This window comes from Oncorhynchus tshawytscha, linkage group LG30 (genome assembly GCF_018296145.1).
Source record: "Oncorhynchus tshawytscha isolate Ot180627B linkage group LG30, Otsh_v2.0, whole genome shotgun sequence".
In the NCBI taxonomy this organism is placed as follows: domain Eukaryota; kingdom Metazoa; phylum Chordata; class Actinopteri; order Salmoniformes; family Salmonidae; genus Oncorhynchus; species Oncorhynchus tshawytscha.
Window position 1 is genome coordinate 48,552,062 of NC_056458.1, and position 10,000 is coordinate 48,562,061.

At 41.4% G+C, this 10,000-nt stretch overlaps 1 pseudogene; it reads right to left on the reverse strand.

Annotated features, from left to right (window-relative positions):
• Positions 1 to 1,365: 1,365 nt before the first annotated feature.
• LOC121841382 overlaps positions 1,366 to 10,000 on the reverse strand; it is a 64,418-nt pseudogene continuing 55,783 nt past the window's right edge.

Consider the following 10,000-nt stretch of genomic DNA (forward strand, 5'->3'; position numbering starts at 1 on the left):
CACTCCAGTCATTACCACGAGCCCCGTCCTCCATTCCACTGATTCCACTCCAGTCATTACCACGAGCCCCGTCCTCCACGATTAAGGTGCCACCAGCCTCCTGTGACGTACCGTTGTCGCCGGCTGGAGAAACCTTGTACTTTTAACGATCAAATACATTAAAATCAATCAATCAATCAAACCAAATGCACTTTCAATCATCTTTATTTGTTTGAAAGATGTATGTATTCCATGTGAAGTATAGAAGAGGGGTAAAGAGAGAAGAAGCATTTAGATTACTATTATTTACAATCGGTTTGAAAACTGATTTTTAATATTATCACTGTACAAGCTTGAAACTCTGATCGCTGAGAAACTATACTCTTTGGACTACGTCCCAAATTGCATCCTATTCACCTACAAAGTGCACTACTTTTGACCAGAGCCATATGGGTTGTGCACTATGCAGGGAAATATGATACAATTTGGGACGCATCCTTTAAGACCTAGTGCTGCAAGAAAGCAAAAAAATAAAAATAAAAATAAAGATTATATTAAACTATGAACATTTGAAAATAAAAAATAAGATAAAATGAGAAGTATAACATGTTTACAATAATTCTGTACGTCAATGATTAGGAGGATGGTTCTGTTCTGCTGCTTGAAATACAATACGTTGTCTGCGTCCTAAATTGGCACCTTATTTCCCCTAAATAGTGCACTACTTTGGACCCCGGCCCCTATGTCAGTAAGTAGCCTTGTCTGAGCTAGAAAAGCCCATAAGACAGGAGCGTGAGGTAGCTTGATGTACAACCCCCTGGACAGGACGCTAGCCTATCACAGGTTCTATGGGCCACGGTTGAAAGTAGTGCACTATATATGGAAAACGGGAGCCAATCGGAGGGAGGGGGCGGGACGCAGACCCTGTCACCAAGGTAACGGTTTGAACCACTGTCTAGAAAGCTAGCTAGCTAACCCATGGTGTACACACAGACACTAAGATACTGTATCAACATACTGGATCTATAGGCCTCAACTTGTTCAATATAACATTCATATTAAATATATTCTACACATATGGTAACTTCTTTTTATATATATATTTTTTATATTATTCCCATTGGAAAAATATAAAATAGAATAACATTTTCTTTTTACAGGTTTTCGATGTGGTGGGCTGCAGGGGGGTCCGAGGTTAAGGGGCGGGGGATGGCGTGGGGTCCGAGGTTAAGGGGGCGGGGGATGGCGTGGGGTCCGAGGTTAAGGGGGCGGGGGATGGTGTGGGGTCAGAGGTTAAGGGGCGGGGGATGGTGTGGGGTCAGAGGTTAAGGGGGCGCATGCATTCAGTGTTGTGCAAAAAAAAAAATGTCTGAAGAAGAGAGGAGGGAGATTTAAAATAACACTTTATTCCAGATTGGTTTCTTTACCTTGTCGTAGAGTTCAAGACTGATAACTACACTTTGAAGAGTCCAAACACACTTTTTGATCATTTGAAATGAAATTTCACTTCCTTATGTTATAAAATACATTTTACCAGGACAAATATGATTATCCATGTTCTGAATCGCTCATTATATATAAATATTACATATTTTATTTTTTTAAGTCTGATTTCGTAGCCTAATCCACGATAATAAGCACTCTGCCGACATAGAGGTGTAAGGTTTCTCGTAACAACTCCTGAGGATTTAAAATATTGTGGTCGTTGTCGTCTACCAAGTTGTTTCTACAGGTCGAGAAAAAAATGAATTAGACTTGACACGAGCTGAAATAAATGTACAAGAATATTTGAAAAGAAAAAGAAGCCTGGTTGACTCGTTTGGTTTTGTGAAAAAAAGTATTTTTAAAAGAGAAATTTAGAATGAATATGAAAAGCGTTACACTAAAATATGAAAATACTACATGTCATGTCTCTAAACAGATATCTATCTGAAATGTATATTGTTTTATGTCCTGCAGATGGGAAAGAAAAGATGAGTTCAAGGGGAAAGGTGAGTCTGTCAGGTAGCCTTCATTCTCAGACAGCATTGAGCTGACGCCATGTTGTGACATTTTCAGGATTCTTTTGACCCCTTTTGTTTCTCTGGCCTCTGTTGATTTAGTCACCCTAATTCTGACCATCCTACCGTGGTAAAACAGTGCAATAACCTTTAAACGGCTCATGATAGAGACATGGAGTATTGGAGTATTGGTTTTCTTAGAGGATTATCTACACAATTAATATATTATTTTACCCAATGGTTAAAAGAGGCGTTTTTGATCGACACCCTACGCTTTGGTCGTAGAAAAGAGAGGGAGGGATATTCTGTCTGTCTTTCCCCTAGTTCCTAGTCCCCTCGTTCAGGGAGAAAAGGGAAGATGGAGGGACATTCTGTCTTGCTTCTCCTAGTTCAGGAAGGATGAGCGATCTGACAGAAGGAGGAAAGGACTGACTGTCAAAACACAGTCAACAACATGTTACTATGGCCAAACAACAACAAGGTGGTTGGTTGGTTGGTTGGTTTATTTGTTAGTCAGTCATTGGTTGGAACCTTGGTGGGGTAATAAAACAGTAGTTTATCCATCCATGAACTAGTGGAAGATTTAAGGACAGAAGTGATAGAGGGGGAAACTTCTCTATACACAGGAGACCGTGTGTGTGTGTGTGTGTGTGTGTGTGTGTGTGTGTGTCAGCATGATAGAGAGACTGCAGGACAGGACATCCAGTGTGTTGGTTGGATCCAGGGTGGATGATTAAAGAGGGAGGGAGGTGGGTATTTACAGGATGACACAGCAGTTACTCTCTCCAGTCTTCTCTCTGTTTCTCTGACCTGAGGAGGAACACAATAACACACGGTCAGGACCGGTCAACCCACGGTCAACACACGGTCAGGACACGGTCAACACACGGTCAACACACGGTCAGGACACGGTCAGGACACGGTCAACACACGGTCAACACACGGTCAACACACGGTCAGGACACGGTCAGGACACGGTCAACACACGGTCAGGACACGGTCAGACCTCAGATGGAACACAAATCGAGTCAACAATTAACACTAAGTTACAGCAACACAGTAACACAGTAACACAGTAACACAGTAACACAGTAACACAATAACACAGTAACACTGTAACACAGTAACACAGTAACACAGCAACACAGTAACACAGTAACACAGTAACACAGTAACAATAACACAGTAACACAGCAACACAGTAACACAGTAACACAGCAACACAGTAACACAGTAACACAGTAACAATAACACAGTAACACAGCAACAATAACACAGTAACACAGTAACACAGTAACACAGCAACACAGCAACAATAACACAGTAACACAGTAACACAGTAACACAGTAACACAGTAACACAGCAACAATAACACAGTAACACAGTAACACAGTAACAGTAACACAGTAACACAGTAACACAGTAACACAGTAACACAGTAGCACAGCAACAATAACACAGTAACACAGTAACACAGTAACACAGTAACAGTAACACAGTAACACAGTAACACAGTAACAATAACACAGTAACACAGTAACACAGTAACACAGTAACACAGTAACAATAACACAGTAACACAGTAACAGTAACACAGTAACACAGTAACACAGTAACACAGTAACACAGCAACACAGCAACAATAACACAGTAACACAAACACAGTAACACAGTAACACAGTAACAGTAACACAGTAACACAGTAACACAGTAACACAGCAACAATAACACAGTAACACAGTAACACAGCAACACAGCAACAATAACACAGTAACACAGTAACACAGTAACACAGTAACACAGTAACACAGTAACACAGTAACACAGTAACACAGCAACACAGTAATAACACAGTAACACAGTAACACAGTAACAGTAACACAGTAACACAGTAACACAGTAACACAGAAACACAGTAACAGTAACACAGTAACAGTAACACAGTAACACAGTAACACAGAAACACAGTAGCAGTAACACAGCAACACAGCAACAATAACACAGTAACACAGTAACACAGTAACACAGTAACACAGTAACACAGCAACAATAACACAGTAACACAGTAACACAGTAACACAGTAACACAGCAACAATAACACAGTAACACAGTAACACAGTAACAGTAACACAGTAACACAGTAACACAGTAACACAGTAACACAGAAACACAGTAACACAGTAACACAGTAACACAGTACAGTAACACAGAAACACAGTAGCAGTAACACAGCAGTAACACAGTAGCAGTAACACAGTAACAGTAACAGTAACACAGTAGCAGTAACACAGTAACACAGTAGCAGTAACACAGTAACACAGTAACACAGTAGCAGTAACACAGTAGCAGTAACACAGTAACACAGTAGCAGTAACACAGTAACACAGAAACAGTAACACAGTAACACAGTAACACAGTAGCAGTAACATAGTAACACAGTAGAGTAACACAGTAACACAGTAGTAACACAGTAACAGTAACACAGTAGCAGTAACACAGTAACACAGTAGCAGTAACACAGTAACAGTAACACAGTATACAGTAGAGTAACACAGTAACACAGTAGCAGTAACACAGTAACACAGTAGCAGTAACACAGTAGCAGTAGCAGTAACACAGTAACACAGTAGAGTAACACAGTAACACAGTAACACAGTAGAGTAACACAGTAACAGTAACACAGTAGAGTAACACAGTAACACAGTAACACAGTAACACAGTAACACAGTAGAGTAACACAGTAAGTAAGCAGTAGCAGTAACACAGTAGAGTAACACAGTAACACAGTAGAGTAACACAGTAGAGTAACAGAGTAACACAGTAACACAGTAGAGTAACACAGTAGAGTAACACAGTAGAGTAACACAGTAACACAGTAGAGTAACACAGTAGAGTAACACAGTAACACAGTAACACAGTAACACAGTAGAGTAACACAGTAACAGTAACACAGTAACAGTAACACAGTAGAGTAACACAGTAACACAGCAACACAGTAACACAGTAGAGTAACACAGTAGAGTAACACAGTAGAGTAACACAGTAGAATACCACAGTAGAGTAACACAGTAACACAGTAGAGTAACACAGTAAAGTAACACAGTAACGCAGTAGAGTAACACAGTAACACAGTAACACACAGTCAGGTAACACAGTAGGAGTAACACAGTCAGGAGTAACCTCAGATGGAACAAAACAGTAAATTAACACAGTTACAGTAACACAGTAACACAGTAACAAGTAACACAGTAACACAGTAACACAATAACACAGTAACAGTAACACAGTAACACAGTAACACAGCAACACAGTAACACAGTAACACAGTAACACAGTAACAATAACACAGTAGACACAGCAACACAGTAACACAGTAACACACAACAGTAACACAGTAACACAGTAACAATAACACAGTAACACAGCAACAATAACACAGTAACACAGTAACACAGTAACACAGCAACACAGCAACAATAACACAGTAACACAGTAACACAGTAACACAGTAACACAGTAACACAGCAACAATAACACAGTAACACAGTAACACAGTAACAGTAACACAGTAACACAGTAACACAGTAACACAGTAGCACAGCAACAATAACACAGTAACACAGTAACACAGTAACACAGTAACAGTAACACAGTAACACAGTAACACAGTAACAATAACACAGTAACACAGTAACACAGTAACACAGTAACACAGTAACAATAACACAGTAACACAGTAACAGTAACACAGTAACACAGTAACACAGTAACACAGTAACACAGCAACACAGCAACAATAACACAGTAACACAGTAACACAGTAACACAGTAACACAGTAACAGTAACACAGTAACACAGTAACACAGTAACACAGTAACACAGTAGAATAACACAGTAACACAGTAACACAGCAACACAGCAACAATAACACAGTAACACAGTAACACAGTAACACAGTAACACAGCAACACAGTAACACAGTAACACAGTAACACAGCAACACAGCAACAATAACACAGTAACACAGTAACACACAGTAACACAGTAACACAGTAACACAGTAACACAGAAACACAGTAACAGTAACACAGTAACAGTAACACAGTAACACAGTAACACAGAAACACAGTAGCAGTAACACAGCAACACAGCAACAATAACACAGTAACACAGTAACACAGTAACACAGCAACACAGCAACACAGCAACAATAACACAGTAACACAGTAACACAGTAACACAGTAACACAGCAACAATAACACAGTAACACAGTAACACAGTAACAGTAACACAGTAACACAGTAACACAGTAACACAGTAACACAGAAACACAGTAACAGTAACACAGTAACAGTAACACAGTAACACAGAAACACAGTAGCAGTAACACAGTAACCCAGTAGCAGTAACACAGTAGCAGTAACACAGTAACCCAGTAACAGTAACACAGTAGCAGTAACACAATAACACAGTAGCAGTAACACAGTAACACAGTAACACAGTAGCAGTAACACAGTAGCAGTAACACAGTAACACAGTAGCAGTAACACAGTAACACAGAAACAGTAACACAGTAACACAGTAACACAGTAGCAGTAACATAGTAACACAGTAGCAGTAACACAGTAACACAGTAGCAGTAACACAGTAACAGTAACACAGTAGCAGTAACACAGTAACACAGTAGCAGTAACACAGTAACAGTAACACAGTATCACAGTAGCAGTAACACAGTAACACAGTAGCAGTAACACAGTAACCCAGTAGCAGTAACACAGTAGCAGTAGCAGTAACACAGTAACACAGTAGTAACACAGTAACACAGTAACACAGTAGCAGTAACACAGTAACAGTAACACAGTAGCAGCAACACAGTAACACAGTAACACAGTAACACAGTAACACAGTAGCAGTAACACAGTAACCCAGTAGCAGTAACACAGTAGCAGTAACACAGTAACACAGTAGCAGTAACACAGTAGCAGTAACACAGTAACACAGTAACACAGTAGCAGTAACACAGTAACAGTAACACAGTCGCAGTAACACAGTAACACAGCAACACAGTAGCAGTAACACAGTAACAGTAACACAGTAACACAGTAGCACAGTAACAGTAACAGTAGCAGCACAGTAACCCAGCAACACAGTAACACAGTAGCATCAACACAGTAACACAGTAGAAGTAACACAGTCGCAGTAACACAGTAACACAGTAGCAGTAACACAGTAGCAGTAACACAGTCGCAGTAACACAGTAACACAGTAACACAGTAACGCAGTAGCATCAACACAGTAACACAGTAGCAGTAACACAGTCGCAGTAACACAGTAACACAGTAGCAGTAACACAGTAGCAGTAACACAGTAACACAGTAGCAGTAACACAGTAACACAGTAGCAGTAACACAGTAGCAGTAACACAGTCGCAGTAACTCAGTAACACAGTAACAGTAACACAGTAACACAGTAACAGTAACACAGTAACACAGTAACACAGTAACTCAGTAACACAGTAACACAGTAGCAGTAACACAGTAACACTTTAGCAGTAACACAGTAGCAGTAACACAGTCGCAGTAACTCAGTAACACAGTAACACAGTAACAGTAACAATACATTTTAAAGAAGTCACGTAATTACATGTCATTTTACATTCTCCACACAAGGTGCTACTGACAGAGAATCTTCTACCTCTAGTATATCATCGCATACGTCTATCTAAATGAACTAATGTAATGTCTTCCTGGTACATCCTTACAAAGCACAGGCTAAATGTGTTGGCCATTCATAAAGGAAGTAACTGCACTACATTTAATCTGAGTAAAGACACCATTTCTGAGTTTTAGCGTGTGAAAGTCCCAGTAAGGGACCAGTGAGCAGAAGGAACGAGGGATGAATGAAAGTCTGGCAGGAGAGATGAATGAAAAGCCTGTTACCTTGGGAGTTTGGCTCGGGCAATGTCTCTCTGGCAACTAAATGCATCACTGTGGATTTTCCCAAGGGTAATTTGAGAGCTGAGAGAGGGGAAGGAGAGGAGGAGGAGAGCAGGAGGGGAGAGGGAGAAGAAGGGAGAGAAAGAGAGTGGGAGGAGGAGAGGAATATAGAAAGGTTAGTCAACAGACAAATACTTATTACAAAGCAAATATATCATCATAGTCATCTGGCTAATATATTATAGAATAGAGAGAGAGAGAGAGAGAGAGAGGTAGAGAGAGAGAGAGAGACAGAGACAGAGAGAGAGAGAGAGAGAGAGGTAGACAGAGAGAGACAGAGAGAGAGAGAGAGAGAGAGAGAGAGAGAGAGAGGTAGGGAGAGAGAGAGAGGTAGGGAGAGAGAGACAGAGAGAGAGACAGAGAGAGCGACAGAGAGAGACAGAGAGAGAGAGAGAGAGAGAGAGACAGAGACAGAGACAGAGAGAGAGAGAGAGAGAGAGAGAGAGAGAGAGAGACAGACAGAGAGAGACAGAGAGAGAGAGACAGAGAGAGAGAGAGAGAGAGAGAGAGACAGAGAGAGAGACAGAGAGAGACAGAGAGAGAGAGAGAGAGAGAGAGAGAGAGAGAGAGAGAGAGAGAGAGAGAGAGAGAGAGAGACAGAGAGAGAGACAGAGAGAGAGAGAGACAGAGACAGAGAGAGAGAGAGACAGAGAGAGAGAGAGAGAGAGAGAGAGTGTGCGGGATGAAGCTTAAACCTATTTAATTAACATTTATATCAACCAATTGGTGAGGGCACTAGAACAGTCTGCAGCACCCGGCCTCACCCTACTAGAATCTGAAGTCAAATGTCTGCTGTTTGCTGATGATCTGGTGCTTCTGTCACCAACCAAGGAGGCCCTACAGCAGCACCTAGATCTTCTGCACAGATTCTGTCAGACCTGGGCCCTGACAGTAAATCTCAGTAAGACCAAAATAATGGTGTTCCAAAAGAGGTCCAGTCACCAGGACCACAAATACAAATTCCATCTAGACACTGTTGCCCTAGAGCACACAAAAAACTATACATACCTTGGCCTAAACATCAGCGCCACAGGTAACTTCCACAAAGCTGTGAACGATCTGAGAGACAAGGCAAGAAGGGCATTCCATGCCATCAAAAGGAACATAAATTTCAACACACCAATTAGGATCTGGCTAAAAATACTTGAATCAGTCAGAGCCCATTGTCCTTATGGTTGTGAGGTCTGGGGTCCGCTCACCAACCAAGACTTCACAAAATGGGACAAACACCAAATTGAGACTCTGCATGCAGAATTCTGGAAGGCAATTCTGTACAACGTAGAACACCAAATAATGCATGCAGAGCAGAATTAGGCCGATACCCACTAATTATCAAAATCCAGAAAAGAGCCGTTAAAATCTACAACCACCTAAAAGGAAGCGATTCCCAAACCTTCCATAACAAAGCCATCACCTACAGAGAGATGAACCTGGAGAAGAGTCCCTAAGCAAGCTGGTCCTGGGGCTCTGTTCACAAACACAAACACACCCCACAGAGTCCCAGGACAGCAGCACAATTAGACCCAACCAAATCATGAGAAAACAAAAAGATAATTACTTGACACATTGGAAAGAATTAACAAAAAAACAGAGCAAACTAGAATGCTGTTTGGCCCTACACAGAGAGTACACAGCGGCAGAATACCTGACCACTGTGACTGACCAAAAATTAAGGAAAGCCTTGACTATGTACAGACTCAGTGAGCATAGCCTTGCTATTGGCCGCCGTAGGAAGACCTGGTTCTCAAGAGAAGGCACACTGCCCACAAAATGAGGTCAGGACGTTAACTCTCAACAGAATAATCTGCACCTCAGTCTCCTCTCCCTCCAGTCCCTCCTCTCCCCCCACCCCCTCCTCTCCCCCCCCACCCTCCCTCCTTTTTCTCAAACTCTCTCTCTCCCGTGTTCAAGACCAGGTGTTCTATTTCATGAGAGATTTAAATGACTGTGGCTGAGGGCATAGTACAGTGTCAGTACACACACACACACAGACACAGACACAGACACAGACACAGACACAC